This window comes from Colias croceus, chromosome 20 (assembly GCF_905220415.1).
Source record: "Colias croceus chromosome 20, ilColCroc2.1".
Taxonomy (NCBI): Eukaryota; Metazoa; Arthropoda; class Insecta; order Lepidoptera; family Pieridae; genus Colias; species Colias croceus.
In genome coordinates, this window is record NC_059556.1 from 4,441,103 (window position 1) to 4,458,526 (window position 17,424).

Below are 17,424 nucleotides of genomic sequence, written 5' to 3' on the forward strand. Positions count from 1 at the left end.
ATTCAGCTTTGCTTCTTTCTTGCATCGAATGCTTTACCCTATAAGAATTTAGCTTACTGTTCAAGTTCCATTATTCGTACAACTGGATTTTATAAACTGTATAATTTGCATAAAAATCCGATCTTCCACAATCTAACCTCAAAATGTAAACCAGAGTGTCCTGACGAAGCCGAATGAATGGTAACTCGTTAGTTACTTCAGAACTGTTCTCTTGCAAGTTTAAAATGCTCGACCGAGTCTCTAATTGCGTTTCAAACTTTACGTGTTTTATAAGAACGTTTAACTAACTTGTATTTTCTTTATTTGTTTTTAAACTGAATTATGTTGTGAGTGGAAAGAATGGTGAAATGTATTCTGATTTTGACGAGTTAAATAATAATTAATAAATGTAATCAAATACGTAACAAATTACTTTATAATTAAAATTAAACATTATTTTCAGTTAAAGTCAATTCAAAATTAATGTAAGCTAAATAAATACTTTTAACCGAACTATGAATAGTAATATTTTGTTCGAAAACCGATGGATATTCGCTTTTGATTGAATTGAGAGAACTCGGATTGCATACGAAATTGACTTCTAGCATTTAATATTTTACGAGCCACTCGAACGGATTGACAGTGGAAATATCTATCTATATAGATAGTAGATATCTATACCTAGATTTAAGTTAGATCTAAGATCATAACTTGACTATAAGTAGCTTCTAGAAGGAAGGCAAAATGACTTGATAAGTTGTCATAGTTTTCGGACCTAAAATAAATTATATATGAAGGTATATAGTTAACATAGTGAAAAGGTATTAGAAAAAGCTCCATCAAAGTTTACAGACTGGCATATTGCTCTCTAAATCCTAGTTAGTCCAACTTATCGAATCTAAATGATAATATATTTTTTGCATAAAAAAATAGTTATATCTGAAAAGAAATTAACCTAAAGTATTGCATTTTTTTCCTAAAAAATGAACTAAATAAACTGCAGACAGGTGTCGCTTTAAGTTATGCTGTAAAAATTTTTATTTCGTCCGCATGCAAAGCACGCCTCATTCAAATTTGCATTTTATGAAAACACAGCACATTTTAAGAAGATATTTGTTTAAGATTATATGAATTAAAATTTATAGTTTTATTCCACGAATATAATAATAGTTTACGATACAAACTTTTTAATTTTCTATAATAAGTGAACAGAACTGACCATTTTCATCGATTTGAAAAAAAAACATGATATTTTACAATTTTAAATTAACTACTTATATAAACTGTTTAGAACATGAAACATAGCATTATGTCCTATGGAATTATGCTATGGGGCAGGGCTGCAGATATAGAAACTATATTTATATTACAGAAAAGAGCCATACGCTCTATATACATATAATTTACGTGCTCGGGACTCACTAAGAGATCTCTTTAAGAATACTGGTATCCTCACTGTACCATCACAGTATATATTTAATAATATTTTATATGTACACAAAAACGCGGACTCACACACAAAAGTAGGAGATAGACACTGTTATGGCACAAGGAATAGAAATAAAATTGAAATACCATTTTATCGTTTAGCTAAGGTTAAAAATTCATTTATGGGCCAAGGTATACGTTTTTACAATAGAATTCCTCATAGTATTAAAGAGTTTAGTAGTGTTAAATTTAAAACTTATTTAAAAAATGTATTAGTTCAGAGAGCCTATTACAGCATTATGGAATATATGGAAGATGAAAATCTATGGAGGGTTGTCGCGTAAGAACTAGGACAGTTTTTTGGCATATTATGATAATAAATATATTATGTAGTTAGATGTAAGTAACATGTAATGTAAAATTATATTGTATATGGACATAACTTTAAAAGACCAACTATGGAGTTTCTTGCCGGTTCTTCTCCATAGATACTGCTTTCCGAATCGGTGGTAAATTTAAAAAATGTAATGACGATTCAAAAGTGCTTCTGGAAGAAGTCTAATTGAATAAATAAATGTTTGAGTTTGAGTTTGAGTTTGAAAACCCAAAAAAATAATAATACGCTGATGACGTGAAAACTATGCAATCTCTCTCACAAACACACACACGAAAACACATACACACATACCCACAGGCCACACACACATAATATACATACCCAACAACCTTCTATCCATCTCCATTATCCTTAAATATCGACATATTCACATGTATTTAAAACGAGACATAATACTTACCACCTTCACAATCCCGCTCTTTTACACTGAAGTGCGTACGTGACACACTTGCAGACGTGGGCGCAATGATTAAGCTTAAACCACGTTGAATTATGAAAACTACATTCATAGCGCGTTCCAGCGTATTGCAGATCTGCTTTTGTGTCGCGTATTGTTTCATGTTTGTATATTTGAACTGGTAAATATTTTTCTTTTTTATATAAACAAACAGTTTAAATTTCATAAACTAGAGAGTCGATATATATGGCATAAATTTGGCCAAGCGTGCGACAGTGTAGATATCACATCCCCTTCGATAACAGCATGTGCATTGTGGAAGCTACTATGTTTCGCACAATACGTGGAACGGGGAAACATGTATTCTGTTCCTCGGCTTTACATGTTGTTTTTCGTCTAGACGATCCCTTATGTAATCTTTTTTGTCAGCACCGCGTTTGCATTAGCCTTCTTTGCGAATGTCTATGGAATATAGTGATTTGCTTACTAACAACTGATGCACAAGCTGGTTTATACGGTCTACTATAACTGATAAAAAAGAACAAAATTAGTAAAAATAGAATAAAATGAGTTGGTTTCTTTTCAGTTATGAACCGCTAATGAGGTAATAGTTATATCACAGATAATATTATACTAGTTAAATACTTTGAAAGATACTTAAACATTTTTCAACTTATCCAATCATATCTTTGTACCTACCAACAGTAAACTGTCTTACCACAAAAAAACTTTAGACAAGGTTTATCTTTAAGCGCAGGTTCTCTTTAATCTGGTTTCGTCGTATTTCACATAGACAACTATTAAAGTGACAGATCCCTGGTTTAAAGTTAGACTGTGTGCAAATTGTTTTGTAGTAAGACCATATATTACATACCTATATAACCACATCCAACCCCCAATAGGTAAGTTTTTCCATTCCATTCCCCTCTAGCATTGACAGTATTACACGAAATCTCAAAAGATCGTAATACCATTCCGAGTATTTGTATTTTACACATGGCTATTCATGAAAATGTTGTCAGCAAAGCTCCATAAATGTAAAGCAATGCAAATCCACTCACAAAACCTTTGTTCTATTGTTTGTGTTTGCTTGAATCGCATTATGTTCGAAATACGAAACAATAATAAAAATCAAACAATGGAACTTTCCGTTACAGCGTTTTCCATTGCGCTTTCAGTACTTCAACATAAGAGAAAGTATAAACGGAAGAAGCAATGAAATTGTAACAATTCACGTCATCATTGTATTTGCTACAGCGAGATCATTATAACAACTTTTTCAAGCTTTTGTATTTTGAGTATGCAATCGTATTTCCTTAATTGTTTTCGGGTCAATGATTCTTTTGAACTATCAGCCAATAATTTATTTTACTTGTGAATGAATGGAACTGCGAATTTATTCAATTTCAATCGTGATATAACTATTTCGTTGCAATTCGTAATTGTATGCGAACGTAATTATAACCTAGGTTCTCTTAATAGTATCATAGAGTATTAAAGTTTTAATGGGCTTAATATACTTTATTGTTTGTTATGGAAAGAAACAAACGATTATTTATTTATTCTTAATAAATTCAGTCCATCGATGCTAGAGAAAATTAGAAATTGCCTCTTTTTGTTTTTCTTTTCTCTTCAAGTAACTATAATATTTTAATATATATTGTTCCTGGATATGTAGACGTTTTACCTGTAAAATAAAATAAACATAATAAAATAAATAGACGGACAGACTTTGGGCACGGCGAACGCTAAAACACTCTGGAAAGAAAATCGAATTTTGCTAGGGACTTTGATCGAGTTATCCTTTTTATATGATAATGTATATAACCCGACTAGCATCGTCTCTCCCAAATATGTAAATCTATACTAATATTATAAAGCTGAAGAGTTTGTTTGTTTGTTTGTTTGTTTGAACGCACTAATCTCGGGAACTACTGGTCCGATTTGAAAAATTCTTTCGGTGTTAGATAGCACATTTATCGAGGAAGGTTATAGGCTATATTTCATAACGCTACGGGCAACAGGAGTGGAGCCACGGGGGTGAAACCGCGCGGAGCAGCTAGTATCTAATAATTTACAAAATATTCTAGTTATTTTTGATGGAATACCTAACTTTTGAAGTGAATACTAAGGTACGTTATTAAGAATCTGTGCTAAAGTCAATGCTGGAATAAGAAATTGCTGATAAGCTGTACTTTGTCACTATTCGATTACTTTAAAAATATTTTTATAAGAACGTTATTGTTTATAAATAAAATTTCGAATAAGAATATTTAAAAAATAAGACTTCACATCTACCTACTATTTAAACTTTCTCAAATCATTCGTAAATATTGTTAAAGTTCACAAAAATATAGATAGCGTTGAAGAATAAATTCGGAACAATATATTTCAGTTTTCATACCGTTCATACCTATTTACGATCCATAAATAAGAGTTTTATAAACCGCCGATTTTATTAAATCATCGCAAAATATATAACCTGTTATGCTCTTTCTTTGGATGTCATGAAAATATGAAAAAAAAAATGTGTGCGTGTACCTACACACGTGAAACTTCTTTATGACCTTATTTTTCAAAAAATAATTTACTCTATGCAACTTTACTTTACTTAGAAATACGTCGAATCACGCGTGGTAGGGATAAAAAAAGATGGCGCGTAACGGAAAAATGTCACGCGTAACGAAAAAAAACAACACACAATTTTTTTTCCAACCCCGATAAAGAAGTTTCACTTCAATAATTTTTTTGCCGTTCAACTTTATGATTACTCAGTAAATGGATTATCTTTTAGTTCATGTTATGGATGTTATCAATGAAGTGATAGCTATAGATTTTTAATTCATGTTTATCAATGACTAGCTATCCGCCTGCGGCTTCGCCCGCGTTTTCAAAGAAAACCCCGCATAGTTCCCGTTCCCGTGGGATTTCCGGGATAAAACCTAGCCTATATTACTCGTGGATAATGTAGCTTTCGAATGGTGAAAGAATTTTTAAAATCGGTCCAGTAGTTTATGAGCCTATTCATTACAATCAAACAAAGTTTTCCTCTTTATAATATTAGTGAAGACGAAACATAAAATGATACCTTAACATCGAGTGATTGAATTTTGGACATAGACCTAAATCAGCAGATAGCAAGGTAATTAATTAACGTTTGCTGCACTATATAACATTTTTAACAAACTGTTTTTTCGTGCCACCAAATATCTGTACTTTGCTGTATAATTGTTTTATCCTCTCTTTTTGTGTACAATAAAGAATTTTTATTATTATGTCTCTCTCCATAATACACGGGTATCGCCGTAAGGATGATACCCGGTCCTTTGGAAGGCTTACGTGGGGACACAGGTCCAACACGCAGAGGCCCTTTAGAGAATTTAATGTGTTGTGGGACACCAGCCGCAGCCTGCCCATGGCTGCACTATAGAGATACAGCCCTGGGCAGTCCGCGGCCAATGTAGGACTATTGCAGAAAAATGGAAATGAATAAAACTGGGTTATGGAAGGGGGTGTTAGATGGACTGGTATATTGGGTCTATGGGGGCTATGGACGTCTGCCTTTTCAATATTAAAAATTGAAAATTATGGCAGACGGTGACTCGCCAGTTCGGTCGATGGGCTCCCAAAAAGGTTACCGATAATGGCAACAAGGGGGCAACATCAGCTGAACGGCTGGGGGTGTAGAGAGGTGCGGCACCGGTTTCACCATCGCTAGCCCGCGGGCCCGGAGCGGGTTTCCCCGCTATTACGCCATTAGACACTTCCACCCCCGAGCATATAGCTCTAGCGGCTCCACTCTGGACGGCCAACAAAGGCAAGCCAGAGGTGGGGGATCCTGAACCTCGTCATTGTTCACTCCGAACTGCCACCGGGACAGCCCAGAGGGGAGGACAGGGACCTCCCCCGGGAGCGCTCGGTTCCCGCGGGGTCGCTACTCCCCAACACCTCGCCACAAGGTGCCCTGCGGGGTGACTGACTGCACGGTTGGGATATCTATTGTAGATATGCCAACCGGGGGCGATGGGGTCGTCACATCCCTACGCCTTTATTATTATTATTATTATCTACATCCCTCAAAAATTATAAAACTCGCAAAATAATCCAGTCAAAATGAAACCATATGAATTCAAAGGCATTATTTAAAACATAATTACATTTAATTTGAGCCGCTGATCCTGTCGGGAATAAAAGGACCAAGCGTGTGGGAATAAGCCTTGGAAATTAATCTAATTTGTTGATGTAAAATGAAACGGTTTTCTTTGAATCAGTTTATTACTTTAAATATTAATATTCTAATTGATTATATAAATGTTTGAGTTTATATTCGTATTTTGTACGGGCTCGGATTGAATTGAAACGAATGTATGATTCAAAAGATAGCCTTTGAGATAACATTGGGAGAATTTGAAAATTAAATCTCGTTCAGACTTTAGTGTACTTACTTGAATTTTAGTAATTGAAAATTTAAATGGGTTTAAATTTATTTTTCTTTTAGGACTTATGTGAAGCTAGTAGGTAGGTATCTAACCAGTTCAAGTAACATAATACATCCACAATTACATCGATGTTAAAATTGAACTCAAATACATCGATTTTTTAATATTTCAAAGTAAAATTTTGCATTGCATAGTGAAATTTTTAAAGTGGAGTAAGTAAAACAAAAATATAAATACTTAAAACAATTTCATATACATACATTGAATATGCATAATTTGTCTTTAGCAATAATAATTAATTACGTAATACAATCAGTATACAGTATACACATCTTCATGAGACGCAAATATGAATCATATCTTCAAGATACGATTCGGTGTTTAACTAACCAATTATTAAGCGCGTCACACACGGTGAAGATACTATAATATTTTATGTTAAGATACTCTAATATAAAACGTTATAAGTAGTATCTTAAGGTATTCGGTATCAGCGTTCTGACCATCATTTTTCTTTTTGTCATTAACTAAGACCCCTGTAGAACCGCCATCCTGTTACAAATGACCCACAAAATTTGGGGTCATTTGTAACATGATGATACCGGATACCTTTAGATACTATAACGTTTTATATTAGAGTATCTTAACATAAAATATTATAGTATCTTCACCGTGTGTGACGCGCTTTAATGTAAAAACCCACAGCCAGGAAATTAATTACTAAATACAATATTACATATTCCCATGGTAATACATGTACCTACCACGTTTCGTTTACATAATTAGCTTGGCGTAATTGTATCACAAACTTTGAGTGAAATATGATTCAAGTGGTAACAACTGTGCTAATTGCTATCGTGATATTAAATCGTGTTTTTGAACGAAGTTAGTTTTCATAATATTTACGTTAGTGATATGTTTTGGTTGATGTTTATTGTTACATAATATAAAAGATCGTAATATATGTCTTGTTTGATAAATTGTTACTTATAAAGGGTCTTAAACATTGAAATAGCTCTTATGAAATGGGATTTTCTTATTAAAGGTTTATTATTGAGTTTAATTGACCTTTTTTTAAAATCAGGACAAAATCATAAAAAATACGTAATAAGTATATTAATTTGAAGCGATACTCAATGCCTATGCATGTTAACTGACTTTTAATTATTTTTTTGTGTAAATTATTCTTTAATAAAGAAATTGAAGTTTGGCACGAATTAGGTCAAGTTCGTACGAGAGCCTCATTTTCAGATAATATTACTTATTAAAAAAGTACGTTCTGCTCAGAATTTCTAATAAAATACAACCATTTCATACAATAATATTCAACAACTTTTTTATTTTACATAAAAGTTGGTATTGAATTCCATATCTAATTTTAATGATAATGCCACGAATAATTCATACAAAAGTGTTAAATAAATACAAAATTATGTGAAGTAAAATAAAATTCACTACTCAAACATATAATCAAGAAGATAAATATATTTATCCTATTGTACAAATCTCAGACTTCCCAATCCTTTGAGCATGGCAAAATGCCCACAATCCACATCCAAAGTTTGAATGTTTATGGATTGAGTGTCACTTAACATCAAACGTGGAAACCTCCCTAACGCATAAAAAGCTCTTTGTTTAATTTTAACGCATCGCACAAAGGAGAATTATTTTGTTCCTTTATATTCGTATTTGTATTATTTTATCTATTTGTATACTGTATAGGTAAGAACATAAATATGCTATTTTATAACCTTCTATAAGATTTAAGGTCCAAAAACTTAAGATAAACAAAGCATGCGGCATTAAATCTCACAGTAGGCGACTATCAAAAATATGGAGAGGAAAACTTTCAAAAGTAAGGTCATGGTTGTGCTCTTATCTACGAAAACCATTAAAAAGTATATTAGGTAAGATTTATTATTTGTAAGTCAGCTGCAAAATAAGTAATACAGTCCAATTTCTACTAGGAGAATAGACACCTCCCAACTCACATGAATATTGAGGTACATTTTGACACACTTGTTAAATGTTAGGAGCGAAAACACTGAAAAAATGAACCGATTTAACATTCTTTATACGTATAGGTACATCGTAGAGACTGTAGAGACTATGGTAGAGACCATTATATTAAGCAATATTTAACACTAGCTGTGCCCCGCGGTACCACCCGCGTTGCTCCGCTCCTGTTCGTCTTAGCGTGATGATATTATATGCTCCTATATATCGATATAGTCTTCCTCGATTAATGGGCTAACTACACACTAGCACAACTGCACTGAAATAATTTTTCAAATCGGACCAGTAGTTCTCGAGATTAGCGCGTTCAAACAAACAAACAAACAACCTCTTCAGCTTTAAAATATTAGTTTAGATAGAAAGCTCATGGAAGCTCATTTTTCTATTAAAAGTTGTTCACTAATTAAAACAGAGTTATGTTATCAAAGATCTATTTGCCATTTCAAGTAATTAAGTCTAAAAAGTACATCTAGCGGGGAGTAAATATGAAAAGAAATTCAATGTTTTCAGAAGCCGCAATAAAAAGGAGTGAACTGAGGAATGACCTTTGCTATAATTCCCTGATTAATGAGTTAGGGCTTTTATATAGCTATGGAGAAAAACTTTCGATATAAATCATAAATGTATAATTTTTCATTTATTTTTATATTAACTAGTCAGTGATTTGTTTATGGACAATAATGGATAAAACAATAATGGATGGCCAAAAATTAACAGAAAGAATGCCTTGCTTACATATAATAATTTTAACAGTAATTCCAGGAATCCCTTTCGTCTTTTACCGCGAACTTTAAGAAGCACTTAAAATATTTTTATACCCAACTCTCAGGGAAACCTAATTCGCGAATGACCGTCTTTTATAAGATCCTAACTTTAGACATGCTTTTAAATCAAATTTTCAAGTTGCAAAGATTCTTCAAAATTAAAAGTTCCAACGTTAATTGAATAATTCTTTCTTCAACTTGAGTATTCGGTAAGTTGGTCTTTTGTGCTTTAAAAGTATTGTTATGAAACCTTTAGTCTTAGATGTTACATCATTTGCGCTTGGTATACATTTTTCATAAATTTTTCGTTATATCAGCAAATCAGACGCTTTCAACATTTTCGATTATTTTACTTTTCATGGCTATGTACATACCGCCCGCGGCTTCGCCTGCTTTGCCTAAAACCTCATAAATTATATACTAAAACCTTCCTCTTGAATCACTCTATCTATTAAAAAAAACCGCATCAAAACCGCGTAGTTTTAAAGATTTAAGCATACAAAGGGATACAGGGACAGAGAAAGCGACTTTGTTTTATACTATGTAGTGATTTTGCAATTACATATAACACGTAAAATACAATAAAAAATGAAATGTTTCATTACACGAATTTTTTTCGTTCAGATTAAGGATTTGTTGACATAATATTATAACAGTAGGTAATTACTGGGAAATGAGGAACCTTTTAAGTAAATATTTTTAGACGTTAAGTATATCGCTCATTTGCTTCTATAACGTGACAAAGTCAAAATCTCAATTGTTGGGAAAACGCATTTGAAAGTTTAAAATTCCTGTAACTTTTTAATTATTATGGTTAGACTATTCAGCTCAATACAACATATTAAAACATTCTCGTTTTTTTGAATCAAATTGTATTCAGAACAATAAGTCAGTTATTAAATTTATTATGATTATTTATTCCAGAAAGGGCCCTTCTTGTTGCGTTTTTCTTGTAAAAAGTGTGCAGTATTGCATTACAAACAGATAAGTACCATTTTTCTTGAAAAAAAAATTGAATAAAAATCAAAAACTTTACAAGTTATGTCGTATTGTTACGTTTTATTGATAATCAGTAATCTAAAATGTATGGGAAATTTTAATTAAGACGTGATACTGTAGTAGAAATCTTTTTATTTTTGTATTTTGTTTTACAAAATGAAAGATATTTATGCGGTGTTATTGTGTATATTTCTCTGAAATACAAGAAATATACATATTTAAAAAAAAATATACAATTATAACCAGACATTAATATTTCTTGTTTTACTTTTACTCACAACCGTTGGCAATTATAATAATATTACGACCCACCCCGAATTCGCACGGGTGCAATCTGATACTAAATCTGTAATATATCTTCGAAAATATTAAGTAAAGGGCCAAATAGATCTATATAATATATTAAATCAACAATGTATAATTGGATAATAATTAATGATGTATTGGTTAAAATCGCTTCTAAAATTATCCATTACTTTTCCTAAAAAGAAAATGACAAAAAGATTTAATTTTGGGATATCTATAAGAGATAGTCATATACCTACCATCGATTATTCTGAAGACTTTTTCATGTGTAAAATACTTATAAATTATTTTGATAAATCTCGTAGGGTTCAGAAGACAGAATGCGTTTGCAATGCAGGCGGAAAATAATGTAATTATTTACGACATCACATTAGAAACGTCAAAAATAACAGTATTTATTCACTTATTTATGGATGCTATTATACAATATACATAATATAAACCTTCCTCTTGAATCACTTTATCTGTTAACAAAAACTGCATCAAAATTGCAAAACGGCAAGCATTCGGCCGGGGAAAACGACTTTGTTTTATAATATTACTAGCTTTCCGCCCGCGGCTTCGCCCGCGTTTTCAAAGAAAAACCCGCATAGTTCCCGTTCCCGAGGGATTTCCGTGATAAAACCTATCCTATCTCTCAAGTTGGATCGAACTGCATATGGTGTGCGAATTTTATTATAATCGGTTAAGTGGTTGTGGAGTCCATTGAGGACAAACATTGTGACAAGAGATTTATATATATTAAGAAGATGTAGTACTTTTGCTTATCTCAGTAATATTAGGAAACTAATCTTTATTGCGGGTCCCGGTCATACATAAATCAAATAAACATATTATCAAAACAAATCACAGGTTCTTGTTTCGAGACAGCTTCTTGAGCTCTCCTAAATTCCAGTAATCTTTCAGTATTTCACAGTGTTGTTCTTCGGAAAAAAAATTGACACTTGAAAATGCAGGTTTCCTTGCAGGATTCTCTTTTAGTTGACGAGACGGCGCAGTTTTTTTGTGATGGTTTCGATTGGTAGGACTGTCCTGCATTTTTTAACTGATTTGTATTTTTTTTTTCATTTTTCTTTATTCAGTGGTCTTTTTTCCTCATTAATGCTAGAAAATAAATTGATTGTTTAATTCATTTGTATTTCGAGAATCGGTATGATCTTTTCATTTCTCTAACTTAATTGAATGTTCATTATTTCCTCGGATAAGATTTTACAATCTTCCTAGACCTTTCATCTGAAAAATAAATTAAGTAATCAGACAACATTTTTATCATTTATAATGCAACATTGTAGTGTATTCGTTGTAAAAAATGTATTAATTTTTATCAAAAATGTGTTAACTTGAGATAACCAAAATAAAAACCAAACATTTTGTACTTTTATTATCAACTGTAACGGAACATATTAAATTAACCAACAAAAAACATTGTTTATTTCAGCAACAACGGGACAATCCTATGTAAACCGTAGCATGCGAATACTATTTTTACTACAATAATGACCCATATGCAAATGTCCCGTTATAGTTGCAAATATAAATCACTAAAAAAACAAAAAGCTGTACTTACCTTTCAGCAAAACCGTGACACAATAAGCTGTTACGTTTTTACCGCAATCGGGCAGCAGTTTCCTTCTCAAGGGAGTAGCAACAACTAACATGAACCGTTCTTGCATTAAATTCAAGAGCCAAAAGAGATGTCGCTAAACCGATAGTCGCCGGCCTTTTCCCTCATTACTCGGTCATTTTTGGAGCTAGAAATATCGCGTTTTAGCAGCAAGTAGAGCGCGATGCGCCGGATCCTACTGTGTCATTATTCCATAACGATACATATGCTCGTTAACACGTTCTTGTCGCAAATGAGCGATATGTATTCTTTTAATCCCGGATAAGGTTTTCTCAATAAAGAGGAGGGAATGAAAATAATTTTGTCGGTAGAAGAAACATTTTCTTATTTATAATATTAATACTTACTACTAACAAAAATGTTACCTAAGCGATTTTTTTACATTGAATATCTTTGTTAAAGTAATCACTTAAGTGATTCCTAAGATTTGAGAACAACGTCTAAACATTGAAGTTTAAAAGCAAAACTTTTGAAACAATGTGAATCTTGATAAGAAAACACAGTACCTACAAAGTTTCTTGAACAAGAAGAACATTATAATGTGTGAGAAAATGATACATTATCTTCCCTTCGCCTGAACGAGGTTTACATTTCAGGAAAGGTCGGGATTAATTTGGGCAATGCCCTTAAGAACTGATAAAGGTAAAGGGACAAGGGATTGAAGCCACATGCGATCTGTCAGTGTTAAATTAATGCTCCGGGTTTGTAAAGAAATTAAATGATGTTAGCATACATTTTTGTTAATGCGTAAATTCCAAGTTATAATAATAGAGTAATGATATAAATCTAACTGAATAATAAAAAAAGTAAGCTACATGAATTATTAAACTTTTGCGTAATTTTAAGGCATACGAAGGCTACAAACTATGGATAGTATAGCATACGTAAATGAGAATTGAGAATGACTTTTTGTTTTAAACATAGGATATAAGAAATGTGATTTCATCTTTACCCCATTGAGCCCCGAGCGGCTCGATCGGACCACGACACAATAGATTTTCTATTGTGTCTGTGTTTCCGGGGGCTGAGTTATTAAAAAGAAAACAGCACGTGTTTTTCGTTATTACGTAAATCTGCAATAGGGCTTACTGCAGTAATGCGGTAATCACATAACTTATGCATTATCTAATGGACGCAACCTTTGCAATAATCGATAGTTCACATTATAATACACTAGCTGTGCTCCGTGGTTTCACCCGCATTGTTCCGCTCCTGTTGGTCTTAGCGTGATGATAATATTATATAGCCTTCCTCGATAAATGGGCTACCTATCTAACACCGAAATAATTTTTCAAATCGACTAGTAGTTAGTTCCTGAGATTAGCGCGTACAAACAAACAAGCTTTATAATATTAAAGTATAGATTTGTAAGAATGTGGATGAACGTTTGTTGCTCTTTCACGCGAAGACCACTGTTCGGATTTTGAATTATCAAAACGTGTATTAATTATATTTAGCAGTTATCGACGAGAATAACACAAAGCTATAGAAACAATATCTTTTGCCCGCGGATGAAACCACGGCGTACAGCTAGTTTATACTGGCTGTAAGTAAAGATAATAATTAATACTTACATAATATATACATAGCTGTGTTTTTTTGCGTTCATTTCACGCGTTTCTTTTTAGACGGTCGAAGCTTCGTACAAAAATCCTTTTCATAATTCGCATTTCCTATAAGAACCCACCTCTTTTCACTTTTCATCCACTTTCTTTTTCAACAAATTCAGCAAAACTCGGAACAGCAGCAGCTCGGAAACAGATAAAAAACATATTATAACTTAGATTATTAATATTGCTCTAATATTATTGGGATTCTATCTAAAGGTATTAACGTCTGTTCGTAGAAATATAATAATTAGATACTGAAATTCTCGTCTACTGAAAGCAGATTCCTTATAATGCCAAAGTATTGTTATAAGCTAATTGCTTTACCCACGCGACGCACGGCCGCCTGCGGTTGAATACAAAAGTCTCTTAACATGTAATTAAATCTGGATCTATCGTATAGTCTCGTATAGTATTAGTACCGCTTTTAGTAAATAAGTTTTTTATCAGGTTTTGGAAAAGGATGGTATCATCCTCATTTGTACATATTCCCACTGCAGGGATGAATCTATGAGGTTTGTTATGCTACGAAAACAATATGCAAAAATGCAAAAATAAGTCTGAACACACAAGCTTCAGAAATAAAGAAAGATAATTTATTTAACCATAAGCACATACAGTATAAATTACAGCAAAAAAAGTAACTTATGCAAACTTAAACTTGAAATAAACTATGCAATAAGAACAAAAAAAGTATAATTTAGGAAGACTTCTTGGATATTGGTTGTGTTTGTTTTTCCCTTGGTTTTTCCTAAACTCAACCTACTGCCGTTCCTTTTACAGTTAATCTGTTATACACTGAACACACTAATGTTCCAATATTTTATTATTAATATAGGTAGATTAAAAATTGTATAGTTATCTGCTTCAGCAATAGATTAATGCTTGAAAGCCTCAGGAATTTAGCTCGAAATTGAATCTAGTGTATCTAATTGCGCACTGAATGGATGTTTCGTGTCCAATATTTTAGAGGATTACGTCGCAGACTGTCTTGGGTCATTAGCATGATAAATTATATTGTTAGTAGATGGTTAGTAGTTTTAAGATAGATTGGCTGGTTTCACCAATTTCTGAGAGCCCCTTTTTTCGTATATTTTCATACATTTGGTATCTGTTATTTAACAGACAAATTGGTGAAACCAGCCAAAGTCATATCTATAGGTTCATGTATGTACATTAATATCTATAGGATTATGAACTAATTTATGGAAGAATATTAAAATCACCAGTAAATTTATCGTAAAAGTATTAAGTAAGCCTCGTTTTTAAACGAACATAAAATATATGATTTTTGGTAAATCATATTCGTTTTATAGTATGTATTTTGCTACAACTACACAATGCTTTAAATAGTTTTGGAATAGCTTTAAACACTTCGATATGGTAAAATGCGAAAAAAGCTAACGCGATTACCGATTTTAGATAGAAATACCGATTCAAAAAATAAATGTTTGCATTCAGTTGCGAAGATTTTAAAAACATCCAGCAAAATGAATGAATAAATCTCCGAATAGCCGCAGTTTGTTTTGGCTTAGTGGATTACTCCCGTTCTATGCTACAGCGTTCAAAACAAAGATATTTATGTTTTCTTATATTTTACAATTTCTAATTAATCATACTTTATCATGTTGTTTATGGAACCATTTCTCTATAGTTTATGTTATTAAGAACAAAGCAATATGTCTCTTATCTTGAAGTATCTTATCTTGAAATATCTTTTAGCATTACTTGATATCGTTTTGTTTTATCTAGCTAAAAATTCATAAAAAGCTTTCGTTTTAAAACCGAAGACATTAAAACCATTAGAAAACCAGAGTACCATACGTTCTCATCATGATTACGGTATAGCCCGTCTGTATGGCCACCATAAAGCAGAATAGCAAATAAAACTGACCATTACGACCTAGTAATAGCTCCCTGAACAGTATTGCTTCATCCATTAAAGTTTTAACCATCGTGCTCTTTGAAAATCTCAAAAATGTATGTATTTTTCACGTAATTATCAATTTAGGTATATGTTTTGTAAAAGTTAGTTATATTATCAGAAGATTTGGAGTAATGGTTTAAAAGGATCATGTTTTCAGCTCTTAATACATGCTATGTTTTCTAACAGATCCTTGTAGGTAAGAAATTATGTTAGAAAGAAATATAGTTTTTTTTACTGACCGTATTGTCCCGAAATTCGTCTGGTCGTACATTGGTAGGTATCTTATCTAGACACAAAAATCCATATTAGTCGAATGAACATTAATAATAAATAATCGTATGCGGATATCTTCTTACTAAGTTAGACGAGTAAAAAAAAAATGTGAGAGTCTTAAAAGGACCTAGGTTATATTAAAATTTGCAAATTATCTCGAGTCTGGACAAATTCACAGAGGAAACTTAAACATTTGAACAGCTTTTACACATACCTGGAGATTTGGATTAATTTACTTGATGGAATCTTTTATTTCTTGTGACTTTAGAAGTTCAAGTTGAGGCAATATCTTTAAACTACTTTTACAAAAGTTTGGTGTGAAGTTTTGGGATGTCTAAAAAGTTATAAGGGCAAGTATATTTTGACATAAAAATCCTATTTCATATTCTGTTATTCCATGTAACATATTAGAATTATTGACATATTCCTGTTTATTTATATTAAAGATAAAGATATACTTTTTTATTAGGAAAACCTGAAAGTCAACATCATAAGTTGTACCTACTCGTTATCCAACCTAATTTGGACTTACCTGCACAAAATTTTGTACATGTGTGCGTCAAAAGTGAGTGTGTACGCGCACAAAAACCATCCTATATAAAAAGGAGTATGATAGTCCTTCTGCTCTTAACTAGTTAAATTGTATCGTGACGCAAAGTCCTAGATATAGCTTAAGATTTAATCCACTTGAAGCTGCCTTGAAGTTAGCCAAGCACGCCTGTATCCCTACCGTAATCTTCTCTGATTAGGTTACGGACCGTAGCTACCAGGCATCTTGTTTAATCAGTAGTATTCAAATGAGTATAAACTCGTATACATATATTATGCTTTAACAACTAAATAAAAGAAAAAAATATATTCATTGATTGTGGGAAGCAGTTTGATATCGTGTAGTTCAAAGAAAAAAATATAATTTGTTTGTCTACGCAAAGTCAAATATCAGCAAAATGCGCGGTATAGATTTTGATTAAAAAAATATTATACCATAATAATATTTATAACTTACTTACCTATCATTTCTCGTCTCCATATTCCTATATCGTACCAAGATTTCGAAAGTAGGTATTCCATCCTTTAGTGGTTATTCCTCATATTAGAATTTTTCAATTCAACCTCCTTTTCAACTTCCTTTTAAAAAGCATAGCATTTTATTTATTCATCCATTTTACCTGAGCCACTTCAAACCTAGATTGAATAAGCTCCTTCCACAACGAAGAATCCTCAACTAGACCACATCGCTGCATCACATAGTCAAACTTCTGCTACAC

The 17,424-nt window shown here is 32.3% G+C and overlaps 1 protein-coding gene and 1 long non-coding RNA gene across 2 annotated transcripts in view; one reads left to right on the top strand and one right to left on the bottom strand.

The window, feature by feature from the left end:
- The window catches only part of LOC123700895 (atrial natriuretic peptide receptor 2-like), a 45,438-nt gene that overhangs the window by 15,130 nt on the left and 12,884 nt on the right, over positions 1–17,424 (top strand). The gene's annotated exons all lie outside the window — the stretch shown is intronic.
- On the bottom strand, positions 11,504–12,381 carry LOC123700896. Its single transcript, XR_006752660.1, has 2 exons — positions 12,293–12,381; positions 11,504–11,958 (listed from the first exon to the last, which is right to left on the bottom strand). It is a non-coding gene; the product is annotated as an uncharacterized LOC123700896 (long non-coding RNA).